The sequence below is a fragment of the Rhinoderma darwinii genome, chromosome 1 (assembly GCF_050947455.1).
Source record: "Rhinoderma darwinii isolate aRhiDar2 chromosome 1, aRhiDar2.hap1, whole genome shotgun sequence".
Classification (NCBI taxonomy): Eukaryota; Metazoa; Chordata; class Amphibia; order Anura; family Rhinodermatidae; genus Rhinoderma; species Rhinoderma darwinii.
The window spans coordinates 293,425,660-293,445,701 of NC_134687.1; the positions used below are offsets into that span (position 1 = coordinate 293,425,660).

General features: G+C 44.8%; 1 protein-coding gene across 1 annotated transcript in view; it reads left to right on the forward strand.

Annotated features, from left to right (window-relative positions):
- FSTL3 (follistatin like 3) overlaps positions 1–20,042 on the forward strand; it is a 186,054-nt gene that overhangs the window by 41,010 nt on the left and 125,002 nt on the right. The gene's annotated exons all lie outside the window — the stretch shown is intronic.

Genomic DNA, 20,042 nt, shown 5'->3' on the forward strand with positions numbered 1-20,042 from the left:
TTTAGTTTGGGCATGAATTAATTTGCGCAAAAAAGAAAACATCTGGATAGCCCTATACTGCTCATGGGCAGGGGGGGTATGGGCCTCATTGAATTGCGCATATGATATCAGATGTTCAGCCCTAATGAAGTCATGAACTTTTGTTAGGTTTTTGGAATACCACCAGCGATAGCTTGAACTCTGAAGGCCCGAGGGAAACCCCGGATTTCTAATCATAGAAAGCAGCGGGGAGCATCGGGACTGCAGCCCATGTCGAAATCTAACTGATCGCCACAGAATGAGGGAGTGATATGATAGAAGGGAGATATTCTTTAACGTAGTCGGAAGGGAAGATACCATCCACAGCAATGCGCCCCATGAATAAGGTGTAATTTGAGCCGCCTCCAATGAGACCCACACCGGTGCCCTATCTGGCGGGAGATGCGTTAGTAACAGTTGAGCAACCCTAGGCGCCTTGTAGTAGTGTAGCATATTGGGAACCGAAAGCCCCCCCACTCTTTTATGATACATCATGACACGTGTCGCTATTCTGGGGCGTTTATTGTTCCAAATAAATTTAAAAATGTCTTTCTGGAGGAGTTGCAGATCACCTTTCTGAAGGGGGATAGGAAGGGTTCTAAATAAATAGAGTAATCTGGGAAGGGTCACCATTTTGATCGTATTAATTCTACCCACCCAAGAGATCGGTAGTTTAGTCCACTTTGCCATATCAGCCCTAATAGTCTTAAATACCGGTGGATAATTGTATTTGTACATTGTATCAAGGGAGGGGGTCAAAGCTATGCACAAGTAGGGGAGGTAATGCGTTTGGGTGTGGAAGCCAAAATTTATTTCTATTAGTTTTTGCAGGGAAGGTGGAACGTTACAATACAGGGCCTCCGATTTAGATTGATTCACACGTAATCCCGAGACTGCGGAGAAGGAGCCGAGAGCCGCTATCAGATTCGGGAGGGAAGTCAACGGTTTAGTGAGCGTGAGGATGAGGTCATCAGCAAAGAGTCTTATCTTTTGTTCCCCTTTTCCAACCTTCGGTCCCGTAATATTTGGATTACATCTAATGAGTTCCGCTAATGGCTCCATAGCGAGTGCAAATAAAGCTGGCGATAGGGGACAGCCCTGTCTAGTACCTCTCCGGATATGTATAGGATGAAGTGTGGTAGTTGGTAGTTTAAGGTGTGCCTCAGGGTTGTGGAATATTGTCTTGACAGCCCGAAGAAAGGGACCCCCAATCCCCACCTTTTCTAATACTTTAAATAGGTATTCCCAGGAAAGGCTATCAAAAGCCTTTTCGATGTCTAATGCTAGAAGGACCATCTTGGATTTAGTGACATTGGCTGAATGTATAGTATTGAGGATTTTCCTAACATTATCAGGTGCTTCCCGTCCTGGAATGAATCCTACTTGATCTCTATGAATTAATTGAGATATAAACCTGTTCAACCGTTTGGCTAGAATAGAAGTAAATATTTTAGTGTCTAGGTTAAGTAACGATATCGGTCTGTAATTACCTGCCATCAAGGGGTCCTTGTTAGGTTTGGGAATAACTGTAATCATGGCGGAGAGAAATTCAGTAGGCATGGGCCGACCCTTCATCAGGTCTGTACAAAAGCTTACTATATGCGGGACTAACTGCTGAGAGAATTTTTTGTAGTATAAGGCCGTGAATCCATCGTGTCCCGGGGCCTTCCCCAATTTCAACTCTTTAATAGTGTCCTCTACCTCATCGCTCGAAATCTCAGCATTTAAAAATTCAATCTCCGTTTCGGAAAGTTGAGGGATGTTGACAGAAGCTAAGAAATCCCTCACCGCAGCCTCAGGAGGGGGAGAAGGGTTAGCATATAAAGTTTGGTAGAACTTGGTAAAGACCTCATGAATACGGTCCGGGTTAGAGGTGGCCTGTCCCGGGCGTGATTGGATACGAAACACCTGATTGATTCGCTGCCGAGCCTTAAGCTGTTGGGCCATAAGTTTATCTGTTTTATTGGCCCATTTATAATATTTTGATTGAGTCCATCTAAGGGCTTTTTCTGTCTTATTGGTCAGTAACATATCAATCTGGAACTTAGCGTCTTTAATAGCACGAATGAGATACAAGGAAGGACTTCGTTGATTGGCCGCCACCAGTCGGGCCAGTTTAGCTTCAAGAGCATTTTGAGCCTGAGACCGTTCTTTTTTACAACGAGAAGCCATTGCTATTATCCTGCCCCTTATAAATGCTTTATGGGCAAGCCACACAGTATGTGAGTTAACATCAGGAGTGGAGTTGTCCACAAAGTACTGAGAGAGTTCAGTCTGAATCTGGAGCTGAACCGTAGGGTTAGATAAGAGTGACTCATTGAGCCTCCAGGAGAAGGGCATGGCACCTCGTTTGGAAAAGTCAAATTCAGCTAGAACTATATCATGATCCGACCAGGCCGACAGGATATGTCTAGAGTAGGCCAACAAGGGGAGGGAGTTAGTTGAAGTCAGGATCATGTCGATCCGGGTGTATAGACGATGTGCCGGAGAGAAGTATGTATAACCCCGTTGCGCCCCATTATATTCTCTCCAAGTGTCTGCAATAGAAAGCGAGCCCAGAATTTTATTGATCAAAGCCGCCTGAGTACGCGTGCGTCTACAGGGGGCGGGCGAGGAACGGTCTAGTGTAGTGTTCATCACAAAATTAAAATCCCCACTCCATATTAAGTGTTGGTACTGTAGAGTGAGTAAGGTGTCATGTAACCCGTCAAAAAACGGAAGTGGGTCTTCATTTGGAGCGTAAGAATTCACTATACATAGGACTTTATCATATAAAACACCTAGTATGATCACAAATCTGCCCTGGGGGTCTACTATAGACTCAGTGACCTGAATAGGAAGATTATTCTTAATTAAGGTGATCACTCCACGTGATTTAGAGGGAAATGTAGCAGAGTAAAATGTAGTATACCGGGGATGGAAGAATTTAGGATGAGACGTAGGTGTGAAATGGGATTCCTGCAAACAAATAACATCGGGGTTATGCTTAACATAAGAGAGAAATGCTTTTCTCCTTTTTTGCGGTGAATTGAATCCCCTCACATTATGACTTAGTACTCTACACATAATACAAGGAAGGAAGTGGCATACGCTCGGCAGTTACACAAAGCAGAAAATTACTAGGCATACAGTGTAGCGGGAGTAAGTGACTGGTACTTTTCGCATATAGGCTTGTGTATGGCATAGAGAGCGAGATAAACAGGTTAAACAAAAAACAATGGACAAGTGTCCAACTATTCTGTGGAGTATTCCGCAGACAGGTAGCACCTCCTGGCGTGCACATCTCTGCTACAGCAATTCTCACAAAAAAGGGGGCCAGCATGGTGGCCAGCAGCACTAAGCCTGATGATAGGATCTAGCCGGAAAGTTCCTTGGTACAAGAAATAGCGATGATAGCCTAGATAAGGCGGAGCATTTAGAAATAATTTGGTTCCCCATAGGGCATGATACTCATCTGGATATCAGGCGGGGATCCTTATACATTGTGTCCTCCTAGTCCCCGGGGATCGGGCAGCCTAGTAGTGGAGTTTGAGGTTCTTGGCCCGGGCGTCCAGGTCCTAGTCGGTCGTTGAGATCTGGGAGGAAGGGCTGAGACAGGAACCAATGGAAGTCCAGCACAATGCAAGGCCTCTCGACCCTCTGCCGGCGATTTAACCACATAGGTTCTGTTGTTGACCTGAAAATTAAGCGAAAAGCGGAATCCCCATCGGTAACGGACCTGGGCCGTCTGTAACGCTTGAGTGATGTCTCGCATTTCTCTTCGACGTTGGAGTGTAGAAGGTGCCAAGTCCGCATACAAGTGGACTGAGGGTGGCATTCCCGGTAGGGGTGAGAGATTCCGTGCCGCCATTAGGATCCGATCTCTTGCCTCTGGATAATGAAACTTCAGTATCACATCACGTGGTAGATCTTGGTTGCGTGGTCGCGTCAGGGCTCTGTGAACCCTATCCATCCGAAATAAATCAATGGCAGCTTGAGCTACGAGGGTACGTAACAGCGTGGTGAGAGTGGGTTCCAGTTCTGTAACGGTTTCCGGTAGGCCTCTGACACGCAGATTTCCTCTCCGGGACCTATTCTCAAGATCTTCTAATTTCAATTCCAGTGCCTCCAACTGTGCTGTGTGTGTTTCGATATCTCTGCGGTCCGTCTCCAGGGCATCCGCCATGTCATCGGCTCGGGTCTCCATGTCAGAGACTCGTTGGCCCACTTCATGTATTTGGCGGGAAAATTCGGCCACCGCCTGTGTTAGTTCTGTTCGGAACAATGCTGCAATATTCCTGAATAACTCATCAGTGTCAGTGTGAGTAGTGGTCGCTGAAGGTGAGGGCGGCAGGGATGTTTCTGCCGCTGATGAACTCTCACTGACCTGAGCTGCAGCCGGGTCGGCCATGATGGATTGCCTCGTGGTACGGAAGATCTCCGGTATAGTTTGTGAAGGAGCTGGAGTCGCCGGTCCCCGAGGCTTTGATTTGTTGGTCCGGGTCATACTGCACATTACCGGGCTTTTTTGGCTGCGAAGGAGCTGTGTAAAACAGCGCTAATACGGCTTGATCAGTGCTGCCGGAGCGGAGCTCACATCAGGTCAAGATCACATTTCTTGATATGATGATTTCCAAGACAGTCTCAGGAGCTATTCAAACAAATATGTATCGTAGGAAGACTGCTACGAACAGTCTTTTACGGTGGGAAAGCTGGCATCCGATGACTCTAAGGCGAGGGATACCCAAGGGTCAATATCTTAACGCGCGTAGAAACTGTTCAACCATTTCTGACTTCAAAACCTCTGCATCGGAACTGAAAGAGAGGTTCAAACGTAGGGGATCTCCCCAGGGGGTCTTGAAAGTGGCGTATCAAAATGCCCTTGGTAACAGAAATGACCTACTTAATCCTAATCCCAAGAAATCAGAAGAAGAGTGTATCCGGGTCATAGGAGCATTTGATTCCACCAATAGAGAGATCAGGGAAATCCTACAACGATACTGGGGGATTTTGAGAGCTGACCCAGATGTGGGTGGTCTGGTAGGGGAGTCTCCTATGATTACATACACAAGGGGACATAACTTGAGAGATTGGCTTATACTTAGTCACCACAATCCACAGGTCAAACCAACTACCTGGTTGAATAGCGGTCTTAAAGGAACCTTTTAGATGTGGCTCTTGCAGGGCATGCGGTTCCATTTTATGTAGTAAAAACTTCAAAAGTTTGAAGACTGGCGAGATCTTTGAGAATAGGTCCTACATTAACTGTAAAACAAAGGGCATTGTATACCTTATTACACGTGGATACCAACTGTCACGACGGGGTCTGTGGACCCACTGGGCCGTACCGCCTTTGCAATATGGCAGCTGGCCAACAGGGCGCTGGTCAATGTCTATAGTTCGTATAGGTAACTGTGGCAGCTTGGACAGTAGCAAGGCAGGCTCGGCTGGGACTAGGCAGCAGGTAGACGTCAGGTGAGGTAAAGCAGGTCGGGCGTGGTATACAGCACGGCACGACTTAGGCTCAGCACAGTAGTCGACCAGGATAGTGTGAAATGCAGGGAACAGGAACACACTAGGAGACCATTGCATAGACAAACTACAACAACGCCCAGGCATCAAAGCAGGGGGCTGGACCCCTCTTATAGTCCAGGGTACTCACGGCCTGATGTTCATCAAAGTCCGGTGCGAGCGCTGCCCCTTTAAGAGCGGGCACGAGCGTGGGATCCGGCTGAGGTGAGTGGAAGCGAGCGCTGGCGTTTCCTGAAAAGGAGGCTGGGGCCAGCGCTTGCCGACTCGTGGCTGCGGCTGTCAGGGGGAGATTGGAGCTGACGGCCCGCAGCCACGGACATGACAGTATCCCCCCTCTTACGCCCCCTCTTCTTGGGACCAGAGCGAGAGAGAAACTTTTTCAGAACAGTAGGAGCATTGAGGTTCCCCTCTGGCTCCAAGGACCTCTCTTCAGGACCAAACACCCTCCAATCCACCAAATAAAAGATCTTTCCTCTCACTTTTTTGGTGTCCAAGATCTCCTTAACCTCAAAGTTGTCTGAAGGGCCGCTGGAGGCAACCACAGGGCTTGGAGTTTTGGTATAGCGGTTCAGAACCACCGGCTTCAGGAGGGAGACATTCAAGGAGTTGGGGATCTTGAGGGTAGGAGGCAACCGAACCTTGTAGGTGACATGGTTGATCTGCTGTAGGATCTTGAAGGGTCCGAGGAACCTGGAAGCAAATTTGCATGACGGCACCCTTAGTCGGATATTCCTAGAAGACAGCCAGACCTTCCTGCAAGGGAGAAATTGAGGAGGTTCTCTTCTCCTTGTGTCAGCCTTCCGTTTCATGCGGTCGACTGCCATTAGGATGGAGGATCGAGTCTGGTGCCAGATCTGCAGGAAGTCTCTAAAAGCGGAGTCAGCCGCTGGTACCTCGGAAGTATCGGGCATCAGGAGAGGAATTCGTGGGTGTTGGCCGTAGACAATGAAGAACGGTGTATTCCTTGTGGACTCGCTGGTGTGATTATTATATGAGAATTCAGCCCACGGAAGCAGCTGCACCCAGTCATCATGCTGCTTGGAGATGAAGTGGCGTAGGTAGTTCTCCAAGATCTGATTGATCCTCTCGATCGGACTGAGGATGGTAGGCTGAGGAAAAGTCCAACTTCACACCGAGGAGTCCGCACATGGCTCTCCAAAACTTTGAGGTAAACTGAACCCCCCGATCAGACACAATATGCTGCGGCAAGACGTGCATGTGGAAGATGTGTTGGATGAATAGTTTGGCCAGCTGAGGAGCAGAAGGAAGACCGGTCAGAGGAACGAAGTGGGATATCTTCGAAAACCGATTCACCACCACCCAGACAGTACTGCATTCGGCAGAGAGAGGCAGGTTCGTAGAAAAGTCCATAGCTATATGCAGCCAGGGAGCATTGGGCACAGGCAATGGCTGGAGCAGACCAGCAGGTCTGGAGTGAGCGACCTTGTTGGCTGCACATACAGAACAGGAAGAAACAATGTTCATAATGTCCTTGGGCAGCGTGAGCCACCAGAACTGACGAGCAATCAGATCCTGGGTCTTACAAACCCCCGCGTGACCTGCCAGTCTAGAGGAGTGTCCCCAGCGGAGGATCCTTCCACGATCAGCCAGACACACAAAAGTCCTCCCTAGAAGAATGTCCCCAACTTGCAGGGGATTGACAGAGACAATGCAAGACAGATCAATAATGTATTGTGGAATCTCCATGGTGTCTTCCGTCTCGAAAGACCTGGACAAGGCTTTGGCCCTCACATTCTTGACGGCTGGGCGATAATGGAGCTCAAACTGGAACCTGGTAAAGAACAGTGACCACCTGGCCTGACGAGGGTTCAGCCGTTGGGCCGTCTGGAGGTAGGTCAGATTCTTGTGGTCTGTAAAAATTAGGATCGGATGAGCTGCGCCCTCTAGTAGATATCTCCACTCTTCCAGAGCCAATTTGATGGCCAGTAACTCCCGATCCCCAATCGAGTAGCGGCGTTCTTCGGAAGAGAAGAGCTTAGAGAAATATCCACATACCATTGACTTGCCCTTGGGACCTCTCTGGAACAGGAGTGCACCAGCACCGACAGAAGATGTGTCCACCTCCAATGAGAACTGCAGAGAGACATCCGGATGATGGAGGATAGAGGCCGATGTGAAGGCACTCTTCAGGCTATTGAATGCGGACTCTGCCTCGGGAGTCCACACCTTGGCGTTCATGCCCTTCTTAGTGAGGTAAGAGATAGGAGAAGTCAGTGAGGAGAAGTTTGGAATAAACTGTCTGTAAAAATTGGCGAATCCCAGAAAGCGCTGTATGGCCCTCAAGCCTTGAGGGCGTGGCCATTCCAGGACAGACTTTACCTTCTCAGGATCCATCTCGAGACCTCGATTCGAGACGATGTAGCTCAGGAAGGGTAGAGCATCTCTGTCAAACACGCACTTCTCCAACTTGGCGTACAGACGATTCTCCCTTAACCGTAGCAGAACTTGACGGACATGTGTCTGATGCGTCACAGGATCTGGAGAAAAAATGTCATCAAGATAGACCACAACACAAACATAGAGGAGTTCACGGAAAATGTCATTAACAAACTCCTGGAAGACCGCGGGAGCATTACATAGGCTGAATGGCATTACTAGATACTCATAGTGTCCATCACGGGTGTTAAATGCAGTCTTCCATTCATCACCCTGGCGAATCCGGATTAGGTTGTAAGCCCCACGCAGGTCTAGTTTAGAAAAAATCTTGGCACCATGTATACGATCAAACAGTTCAGAGATCAGTGGCAATGGATATTTATTCTTCACCGTGATCTGGTTAAGACCTCGGTAGTCAATACAAGGACGAAGAGAGCCATCTTTCTTTTTGACAAAGAAGAACCCCGCTCCTGCCGGGGAAGAAGACTTTCGTATGAAGCCCCTCTCCAAGTTCTCTTTCAGATAGGACAGAGTCTCTGGCAAGGAGAGAGGATATACCCTACCATGGGGAAGTGATGCACCAGGAATCAGTTCGATAGGGCAGTCATACGCCCGATGTGGAGGCAATGTCTCCGCCTCCCTCTTGCTGAAGACGTCCGACAACGCATCATACTGACCCGGCAATCCTGCCAATGACCGAGGCAGAGAAGGCTGAACCGAACGAATCTGCACCAGGCATCCGCTTTGACACTCATGGCCCCACTGAAGAACCTCTCCAGAATTTCAGTCAAGGACTGGGGCATGCAGTCGGAGCCAAGGCAGGCCCAGCAACACAGGGTTAACAGCTTTGGATAGGACATAGAACGACAGGAGTTCGGAGTGAAGAGCTCCCACTTGGAGCCTCAGCGGCTTGGTCACAGCTATAACTGGGTCTTGCAGAGGTAGTCCATTTAGTGAAGTAACTGTCAACGGGCTTTCCAGAGTAATGGTAGGTAGTTGAAGAAGGTCCACCAGGTCTCTACGGATGAAATTAGCAGCGGATCCAGAGTCCAGATACGCAGAGACCTGATGCGTTCTCTCACCGGACACTATGGTCACAGGTATGGACAATTTAGACGGAAGTCCTTTCCTACCCATGGTTGTCATTCCTAGCAACCCTAGGCTTTGGGATCTTTGGGGACACAGGCGCACAAGATGGCCACTGAGGACGCAATAAAGACAGAGTCCAGAAGTGCATCTGCGTTGTCTCTCCTGGGTGGATAGCTTACACTGGTCCATTATCACAGACTCCTTAGGATGATCTACATCTGAGGACAGCAGGGGTTGCTGCAAAGTAGGAGCCACACTAGGGAGGACTCCCTCCCGAAGAACCTCTTGGAGGCGTTCTCGGATCCGTATATCAATCCGGGCGGACAGAAGGATGAGGTCATCCAGGGTAGATGGGCAGGTCTCGAGCGGCAAGTTCGTCCTTTAATTTTAGGAGCCAGTCCATGCCAGAATGCTGCCACCAGGGCCTCATTGCTCCATAACAGCTCTCCCACCATGGTGCGGAAGTGGATGGCGTACTCACTCATGGAGGTGTCTCCTTGGCGTAGGTTAATCAAAGAGGCCGCTGCACATGAGACCCGACGAGGCTCCTCAAACACCATACGAAAAGTCCAGAGGAAGGCTTGGAAGTCACAGGTCTCTGGTCCTATATAACTATTTTATTGAAATAAAAAAAAAAACACACAACCCTCATTAACCATTTTATTGATAATAAAAAAAAGGCGTCATCTAAGTAGTCCTCGAATCCGACGTAGTCCAACGAACGAACCTTTAAAAAAAACACAAACACAAAAAATAAAAAACATTAGTAAGAGCCTGTTCACATCACTGCTGACCTTCCGTCTGAGGTTTCCGTCGGGTAACCCCTCAACAGAAAGGCAAACTGAAACCTCAGCTTCTGTTTCCTCACCATTGATCTCCATGGTAAAGGAAACGTTGCTAAAGGTTTCCATTTGTCACCGTTGTGACAGGGTTCCGTTGTTTTAACGGAATCAATTGTGCAGTCGACTGCTCTATTGTTTGTGTCAAGAGCAATGAAACCCTGTCACATCGTTGATAAACGGAAACCTTTGGCAACGTTTCCGTCACCATGGACATCAATGGCGAGGGAAACAGAAGCTGAGGTTTCAGTTTGCCGTTCCGTTGAGGGGTTACCTGACAGAAACCTCATACGGAACCCCTCAATGGAAGGGCAGACGGGGTTCTTCACAGGCTTCAACAATACGACCACAAGTGCTTTACGCATAGAGGGTGGAAGGGTACTAATTTAACAGGTTCCCGACCGCTGGCTGTGTATTTACGGCCAGCGGTCAGGGTCCTTAAAACCCACGCCGTAGACTGAATGTTCGCTGCTTCTGTCTTCTCTCGATCTCTTTTACACAGCTCAATGAGCGCTGTGTATAGGAATAGAGGCAGCGGCCACCTGCTGCCTATTGGTCCCGGTGATCATGTGACATGATCTAACTAGACCCAGCACAGACCTATTAGTGATAATAGTCACTATGAGAAGGCTGATTTCCCCTGTAACTGGGGCTGCTGTGCAGCTGTAAAAAACATGGTGTAAAAGAAAGAAAAAAATTATATAAAGTCCCCCAAAGGTCTTTTCTGAACTTTGAGGGACAGACCATAATAATAAAAAAATAAAAGTAAAGTAAAGTGCAAAAATTTTTTATAATAATACACATAAAATACCCACCCCAGAAAAAACTTTGTGTCCCCCGCCAATCATTGTCGTAACGCTAGCCCGGACTCAATTACCCTAATATAGACATGTAATAAATTAAAATTTACGGTAGACAATGACTAAAGCTTATTTTTTTTGTATTATTTTCAAACTTTTAGCCTAAAAATTCTAAAATAGCAGAAAGGAAGTGTATAAAAACTATAAAAAAAAACTGTCTATGGAAAAAAACAACGCCAAATTCACATTGCTAGCCCAAACAATAAAAAAAGTTATAGCAATTTAACTAACGCGTGCTAAAAATGGCTAAATGATGTCTGGTCCTGAAGGCTCAAAATAGCCCGGTCCTGAACCGATTAAAGGCCTCTGCAAAGACATTTATCAGCAACTGGACTAGAATTTCTGTGTGACATTTGTACCAATTATTGAGGTCCGTCTAATCCAGGGGTTTGGCCAGAAAGGAGAGACTCAATGACCTCTGCAACCTCGAGTGCTGATAGCGGAACATTTAAAGGGAATGTGTCAAGAATTGAATACATTTTTTATTAAGTTACTTTTTTTTAATGGTTTTTTTAATGTTTTTTTTTCCTTAAAAATTCAATAATAATTTGTAAAGTTTAAATTTGTTGGCCAAAAGAGGGGGCACTTCCTATAATTACAGCAAGGTGAATCAGGCAAAGCAACCTGACTCAAAATTGCTGTAAATCTGGGAGGGATACTCACCCTACTAGTGACCACACTCAACACCCCTCCCTATTTTTGGCTACAAGCCAGGAGGGGGTTTCTTCAAATTGCCTACTACTGTGCAGCACCATTTTGTGAGTGACTGCACAGTGGTAGGAAGTGCACATCATGGCAGCAGCAGCTACATGAGACACCAAGAGGCTGAGACTGACGAAAGTCAAGAGGGAAGACCCTGTGGTGGATGACTTTTCAGTTGACAGGTAGCAGAGTTACATGATGGGGAATTATTTTTCCCTGTCATGTCTTCTGACAGCCCCCACACGGAGAGATGATCTAGGAGGCAGATGCATCCAGGTCGGGTTTGTGTGATCTCTTTTTGTACAGATCAACATAGTACTCTTTAACTCTTAATTAAAATATGATTGATTAGTAAAGGTGCTGCAGTCCAAACTGATAATGTTGGGGATGGAGTCACATAGTCTTTTCGAATGGGATAAGTATGTTAGGAGTTTACCATTTTTGTCACCCATTGCAAATATTGCCGCACCTCTAGAAATTAGCTTCTTCTAAGTTTTGTTCTTTAACCCCTATCCGCACGAGGACGTAACTGTCCGTCGTTGCGGGAGGTTGCTTCCCGCACGAGGACGAACAGTTACTGAGTTTTTCCCGGTGCACACTGTCGGTGACAATGTGCACCGGGAACCGGGAGGTCAGCAGTCGCCGACAGCTGACACTCCCCTCTTGCCGGCCAGCGGTCCTTTGCCGCTGATTTCGGCGAATTAACCCCTTAAATTCGGCGATCGGTTGCAATCGCCGAATTTTAGGGGTTTCTAGCATATCGGCAGACCCCGGTCCGAAATCGCGGGGTCTGCCGATAGTTAGTATGGCAAATGGAAGCCAAACAATGGCTTCCGGGTCTGCCATGGACGGAAGCCCATCAGGACCAACCTTCGGCTGGTCCTGATAGGCTTCCTGTCAGAGTGACAGGAAGTCACTGTGTCGTTCTCGATGCACACTGTCGGCGACAAGGTGTGCATCGGGAACTTGGAGATCAGCTGTCCCCGACAGCTGAGACTCCAGTGTTGCCGATCAGCGGCTCATCGCCGCTGATTTCGGCAATTAAGCCGTTACATGCGGGGCTCGATTGCGATCTCCGCATGTACAGGGTTTGTAACACATCAGCAGCCCCCATGCAATTGTGGGGGCTGCTGATGCTTGTAATGGCATCCGGAGGCCAGGCAACGGCCTCCGGGTCTGCCATGTATGTCAGCCTATGAGGATCAGCCTCTGCTGATCCTTGTAGACCAACTGTCAGAGTGACTGTGACGTCACACTGACAGTTGGAATACGTTACACTACCTAGGTAGTGTAATGTATTCTAGCAGCGATCAAAGCTGCAGGTCAAAAAGATAAAGTGTAAAAAGTAAAAAAAAAGTTAATAAACAAAAATATAAAGTTTAAAAAGTAAAAAAAAGTTAATAAAAATGTTTTAGAAAAGTGTAAAAATAAAAGGTTTTGTTTTCCTATAATAAGTAATTTATTATAGGGAAAAAATGAAAACGTTAAAAAAAAGTACACATATTTGGTATCACCGTATTCGTAACGACCCAAACTATGAAACTATAATGTTCATTTTTCCGCACGGTGAGCGCCGTAAACAAAATAAATGGAAAACTGTCAGCATCGCTATTTTTTGGTCACCACCCCTCCCAAGATATAGAATAAAAAGTGATCAAAAAGTCGCATTTACCCCAAAATGGTACCAATAAAAACTACAAACCGTCCCGCAAAAAACATGACCTCCCACAGCTTTTTTTACGAAAAAATAAAAAAGTTACGGCTCAGAATAGCGTGTCTCAGAAAATAAATTATTTTATAGAAACGTAATTTTATTGTGCAAACGCTGCAAAACTTTAAAAAAACTATACACATATGGTATCGGCGTAATCGTACCGACCGGCAGAATAAATTAAAACGTAATTTATTGCGTACGGTGAACGCTGTAATAAATAAAGAATTTAAAGCGCCAAAATCGCTGTTTTTTGGTCACCTTAGCTCTAAAAAAGATCCTGAGAGGCCAAAATGCTCACTATACCTCTAGAAAAATTCCTTGAGGGGTGTAGATTCCAAAATAGGGTCAATTTTGGGGGCTTTCCACTGTTTTGGTCCCTCCGGGGCGTTGCAAACCCGACATGGCACTGAAAACCAATCCAGTAAAATCTGCGCTCCAAAATCCAAAAGGCGCTCCTTCCCTCCTGAGCTCTGCTGTGGGTCCAAACATCAGTTTACGACCACATATGGGGTATTGTCGTAATCGGGAGAAATTGCTTTACAAATGTTGGGCGGCTTTTTCTCCTTTATTCCTTGTAAAAATGAAAACATTCTATGTTTCCACAGAAAAATAGGTGATTTTCATCTTCACAGACTAATTCCACTAAATTCTGCAAAAAAACTGTGCGGTCAAAATGCTAACTATACCCCTAGAAAAATGCCTTGAGGGGTGTCGTTTCCAAAATGGGGTCACTTTTTGGGGGTTTCGACTGTTTAGGTACCACAAGACCTCTACAAACCTGACATGGTGCCTAAAATATATTCCTAAAAAAAGGAGGCCCCAAAATCCACTAGGTGCTCCTTTGCTTCTGCGGCCTGTGTTTCAGTCCATTAGGACACTAGGGCCACATGTTGGATATTTCTAAAATCTGCAGAATCTGGGCAATAAATATTGAGTTGCGTTTCCCTGGTAAAACCTTCTGTGTTACAGATTTTTTTTTATTACAAATGAATTTCGGCAAAAAAAAATGAAATTTGTAAATTTCACCTCTACTTTGCCTTAATTCCTGTGAAACGCCTAAAGGGTTAAAATACTTTCTGAATGTGGTTTTGAATACCTTGAGGGGTGCAGTTTTCAAAATGGGGTGATTTATGGGGACTTTCTAATATATAAGGCCCTCAAAGCCACTTCAGAACTGAACTGGTCCGTGAAAAAATGGCCTATTGAAATTTTATTGAAAATATGAGAAATTGCTGCTAAAGTTCTAAGCCTCGTAACGTCCTAGAAAAATAAAAGTACGTGAAAAAAAATGATGCAAACATAAAGTAGACATATGGGGGATGTTAACTAGTAACGATTTAGTGTCGTATTACTATCTGTTTTACAAGCAAATACATTTAAATTTAGAAAAATGCTAATTTTTGCAAATTTTTGCTAAAATTTTAAGTTTTTCACAAATAAATATTGAATTTATCGACCAAATTTTTTGACTAACATAAAGTACAATATGTCACGAGAAAACAATCTCAGAATCGCTTGGATAGGTAAAAGCATTCCGGAGTTATTACCACATAAAGTGACACATGTCAGATTTGAAAAAATCATCTGTGTCCACAAGGCCAAAACAGGCTGTGTCCTGAAGGGGTTAATAATCTCAAATGCATTCCCTGAAGATTTGCCCACTGACAACTATTTTGGTTGGCAGGTTTGTTATCATAGGTCGTTACATCATTTAATACTTCCTTCACCATGAAATCTTCATATTGACAGAAGTCATGTCTGTATGAGGTCACACCCAGGGTAATAGTGGCCCAATAGTGGCTTTGTAAGTGTCCCATTTTATCAAGAGGTTCATCTCCTCTTCCACTTGCTATCAGGGTTCCTCAGGGATCAGTCCTAGATCCGCTCCTCTTTTCTCTCTACACAGCCCCTATTGACCAAACTATCAGAAGAATTTAGCTTCCAGTACCATCTCTACGCTGATGACACCTGATAGGCCTCTTACTCTTCCCATGACATCACCACTGCTCTAATACAAAACACCAGTGATTGTTTGTCCACTGTCTCTAACATCATGTCCTCTCTCCATCTGAAACGGACTCTTTCTATAACTGAGCTCCTTGTATTTCCACCATCTACAAACCTACCTAAACATGGTGTCTCCATCTCAGTGTGTGGCACTACCATCACTCCTGGGCAGCATGCCCGCTGTCTCGGGGTTAGTTTTGACTCCGATCTTACCTTTACTCCTCAAATTCAATCACTTACACGCTCCTGTCATTTTCACCTCAAAAACATCTCCAGAATCCGCCCTTTTCATACTGAGGAAACAGCAAAAAACTCTCATTGTCGCTCTGATTCACTCACGTCTTGACTACTGTAAATCATTACTAATCGGTCTTCCCCTCACTAAACTCTCCCCTCTCCAAACTATCCTCAATGCAGCAGCCAGGCTCATCTTTCTGACCAAATGCTACATCAACGCCTCTACCCTGTGCCAATCACTACACTGGTTGCCCATCCCCTTCAGAATTAAATTCAAACTTATTACTCTCACCCACAAAGCTCTCCACAGTGCCTCACCTCCTTACATCTCCTCCCTAATCTCTGCCTACCAGTCTACTCGCGCTCTACGTTCTGCCAACGACCTTAGATTAAAATCCTCCATAATCCGAACCTCGCACTCCCGTCTCCAAGATTTCTCTCTTGCTGCACCAGTCTTCTGGAATGCACTACCACAGACAATCAGATTAATTCCCAATATCCACAGTTTTAAACGTGCCCTGAAAACACATCTTTTTAGACAGGCCTATAACATTCCCTAATCTGACTCCTTTCCTTGGCCCCATTAGTCATCAGAATAAGATTCCCTCACACTCCTTGCACCCTACAGCACTTCATGTCCGTCATACAGGGATACTGGCTGGTGACTGTCTCATGCAGCTTTATGTGTACCACTCCATGTGTATAAAGGATGGCTGGACCGTTGTACTGAACAAACACTTTGTCACGTTGGGTTTGTAGACCCACAGGGCCGTACCGCCTTGGCGGTATGGCAGCTGGCCAACAGGGTGCAGGTCAGAGTCTATAGTTCATATAGCTGCACAAAAACAAGAAAGGAACCCGATACATTGGAACATTATATTTACAAAATTGCCACCGGCAAAATATCCCTATTTCCCAACTATCCCTAATAATTAAATAAATAACTTTATTATGCTATTAAAGCAGACTGACGAACTACATGTATGCTTAAAAATGTAAACATGCCTTCTGATGTAAGGTTATAGTGCCTATATAGTAAGCAGTACAAAATGCCAAAGACGGCCAGCGACTACAGAACGCCAAGCCTAATCGACAGTGTATTATTGAAAACCAGCAGAAATGCACGTAATTTTAAAAGTAAATTCAAAGCCCCCCGATATGTTTCGCTACACGAGGCAGTGTCCTCAGGGGTACTGGAGCTAATGACCACCCACCACAAATTTTCTAAGATGATATGGCGGCCGGAAGAGTACGACAGACACAAGATCAACCAATCAGGTCCAAACAACCAGGACAAGCTTCCTGTTTGTCTGACAGGCATCTAACTGAGCCAATCAGGATGCTGTGTCAATGGCCTATAACATCATCTGTATATTGGCCAATCCAGTCTAGATAAAGAGGTCGAGCCTCTCTCCGTTTTGACGGACGTCCAGATCGACCAATAGGAGAGTGTTTTCATGAACCTATTGAATTCTACTTACGGTGCATGAGCACAACGGGCACACATCCGTAACTAACTGCATGAAAGTACAGAGACGTGCCATTTTTCCTACGCATGCACGGAGTTCATGACTCAGGATTATTAGTAAAAGCCATAAGGATGGTTTTTGACATAATATCAAAGGGGATTACGATATTCCAATAACACTGAATTATTCAGCATTAATGTAAACTCATGCATTAGATTATGCCACATCCATAATAATACGTAAATGTAAGAAAGTAGATATATAGGTCAATAGAAAAAACGACATCGCTGTCTAGATTGTAAATAAAAACAAAGTGGTTAAGGTGATAAGGTAAACTGTAAGTAATAGTGTTATGTTCCAAGACACTTCTCAATCGGGTAGAAACCCTATTATTCAGTTTTAAAAGATTGCTCATCAGAGCAGTTTCTTTTTGCTCTAAGGTATTGTCCTATTGGGATACCCCTCTTGAAAGCGCGGGGATGGTGAATATCCCAATGTAGAAAGCTATTTGTAGCTGTAGGTTTAAGAGATATATTAGTTTGGACACCTCCACTAGGATCCAAGGAAATTCGGAGGTCAAGAAATGTAATCTCTGTATGATGTATGTCATATGTAAATTTCATACCAATTGGATTGCTATTAAGCACTGACATGAAGTCAGTGACTGTGGGGGAATCCCCATCCCAAAAAATCTAAATGTCATCTATATATCTACCCCAAAATAAAATGTGACAAGTGAAACAAAGTAAATCCTCAGAAAAATCAAGTGTCTTCCCATCACCCCAAAAATAAGTTGGCGTAAGTGGGGGCACAGGCTGTGCCCATTGCAGTGCCTTTCAACTGATGATAGAATTTTTTGTCAAAAATAAAGTAATTATGGGTTAACAAAAACCGGAGAAGTGACAGCACAAATTTATTGTGCATGTGAAATTGAGTGCCTTTAGTACTCAAAAAAATAGTGACCGCAGTGAGACCAATTTCATGTTGTATATTCGTGTATAGAGACTCAAGGTCAATTCTAGCAATCATGGTAGTTGGGGTGACATGAATATCCTGGATCCTAGTGATGGTGTCCTTTGTGTCCCGTAAATAAGACGGCAGAGCTATGACAAAGGGTGAAAGAACCTCATCTACATAGAGACTGATCCCCTGTGTAAGTTTGTCATTCCCAGAGACAATAGGTCTACCGGGTACAGGGCGAATGCCCTTGTGTATTTTTTGGATATAGTCGGGCTGGGATTGAGAATTCATCTGAGGTAATCAGGTCCTGTGATTTAGCTTCGACCAAGATACGGATCGGATGAGAAATGATCCGTAGGATTCCTGTCCAAAACCGTATAGGTGGAGGTGTCATCCAATAATTTATGGACCATAGAGACATATTCTACTCAATCCATGAGACTTCGATATTGGACAAGCATACACCTATCGTACAAGCCCCTTTCCGATCAAAACCCCAAATCGAGGGACAATATTCACTGATTTCTGACATCTCTGGTACTGAGATCCCAGCCCGACTATATCCACCTTCTATGCATTGCCAAAAATACACAAGGGCATTCGCCCTGTACCCGGTAGACCTATTGTCTCTGGGAATGACAACCTTTCACAGGGGATCAGTCTTTATGTAGATGAGGTTCTTTCAACCTTTGTCACAGCTCTGCCCTCTTATTTACACAAAGGACACTCTCACCAGGATCCAAGAGATTAATGTCTCACAAACTACCATGATAGTGAGTATTGATGTCGAATCCCTTTACACTAATATTAAACACGACCTAGGTCTTAATGCTATACAATATTTTTTGAACACTAAGGGTATTCAGTTTCAGGCACATAATAAATTCATCCTTTCACTTTTGGAATTTTTACTTACTCACAATTATTTTATTTTTGATGGAAAATTCGACCATCAAATTAAGGGCACTGCCACGGGCACAGTTTGTGCACCCACATATGCCAATTTATTTTTAGGGTGGTGGGAAGACACTTTCGTTTTTAATGATGATTTGTCGTTTTTCACTAGTTCACATTTTATTTTGGGGGAGGTATATTGATGATATTTTGATTTTTTGGGATGGCGACAGTTCTCATTTCTCAGACTTCATGGTTATTCTCAATAACAAAAATATTGGGATGAAATTCACCAATGAAATACATAGCAAGGAAATTAGTTTCCTTGATTTGAGCATCTCTCTGGATCCTCGTGGTAGTGTCCATACGAATATTCATCGTAAGGAAACTGCCACAAACAGTTTCCTTCACTGGGAGAGCTATCATCCCCCGGCACGGAAGAAAGATATTTCGATTGGCCAATACCTCAGAGCCAGAAGAAGTTGCTCAGACGAACAGACCTTTCAGCTCGAATGTAACACGCTATATCATAAAGCCTGCTATTAACCCGTGACCGCCCTATAGTGTTTTTACGGCGGCCACTAACAGGCTTTATTCCGATGCATTGGCCTTTTTACGGCGCTGCATCTGAATAAATAAACAGAGCAGGGAGCCGTTAAATGTCCCTGCTCTCATCCCACCGGTACCCGGCAATAAGATCGCCGGGTGCCGGCGTCTTCTATGACAGCGGGGGGGGGGGGCTAATAAAGGCCCCCAGATCTTCCTGTAGTGTATGCCTGCTAGGTCATGCCTGAGGCATGGCCTGGGAGATGCCTGTCCGTTTTACACGAACAGGCATAATACACTGCAATACAGAAGTATTGCAGTGTATTATATATCCGATCGGACGATCGCATAGTTAAGTCCCCTAGTGGGACTAGTAAAAAAAAAAAGTTTAATAAAATGTTTTTTAAAAAAAAGTGATGAAAAAACCAATTTTTCCCCTTACAAACTGCTTTATTAAAAAACAAAATAAAGTAAAAAAAGTTACACATATTTGGTATTGCCGCGTCCATAACGACCCCAACTATAAAGTTATTACATAATTTAACCCGCACGGTGAACGTCGTAAAAAATAAAATAAAAAGCAATGCAAAAATTGGTCTTTTCTTTGAATCCTGCCTTAAAAAAAATGTGATAAAGACTGATCAAAAAGTCGGATCTATCCAAAATGGTACCAATAAAAATGACAAGTCGTCCTGCAAAAAAAAAAACCCTCATACAATTGCATCGGCAAAAAAGTTCTCTCTTCAAATATGGAAACACAAAAACAAATAATTTTGAAAAAAAAAAGTGTTTTTACTGT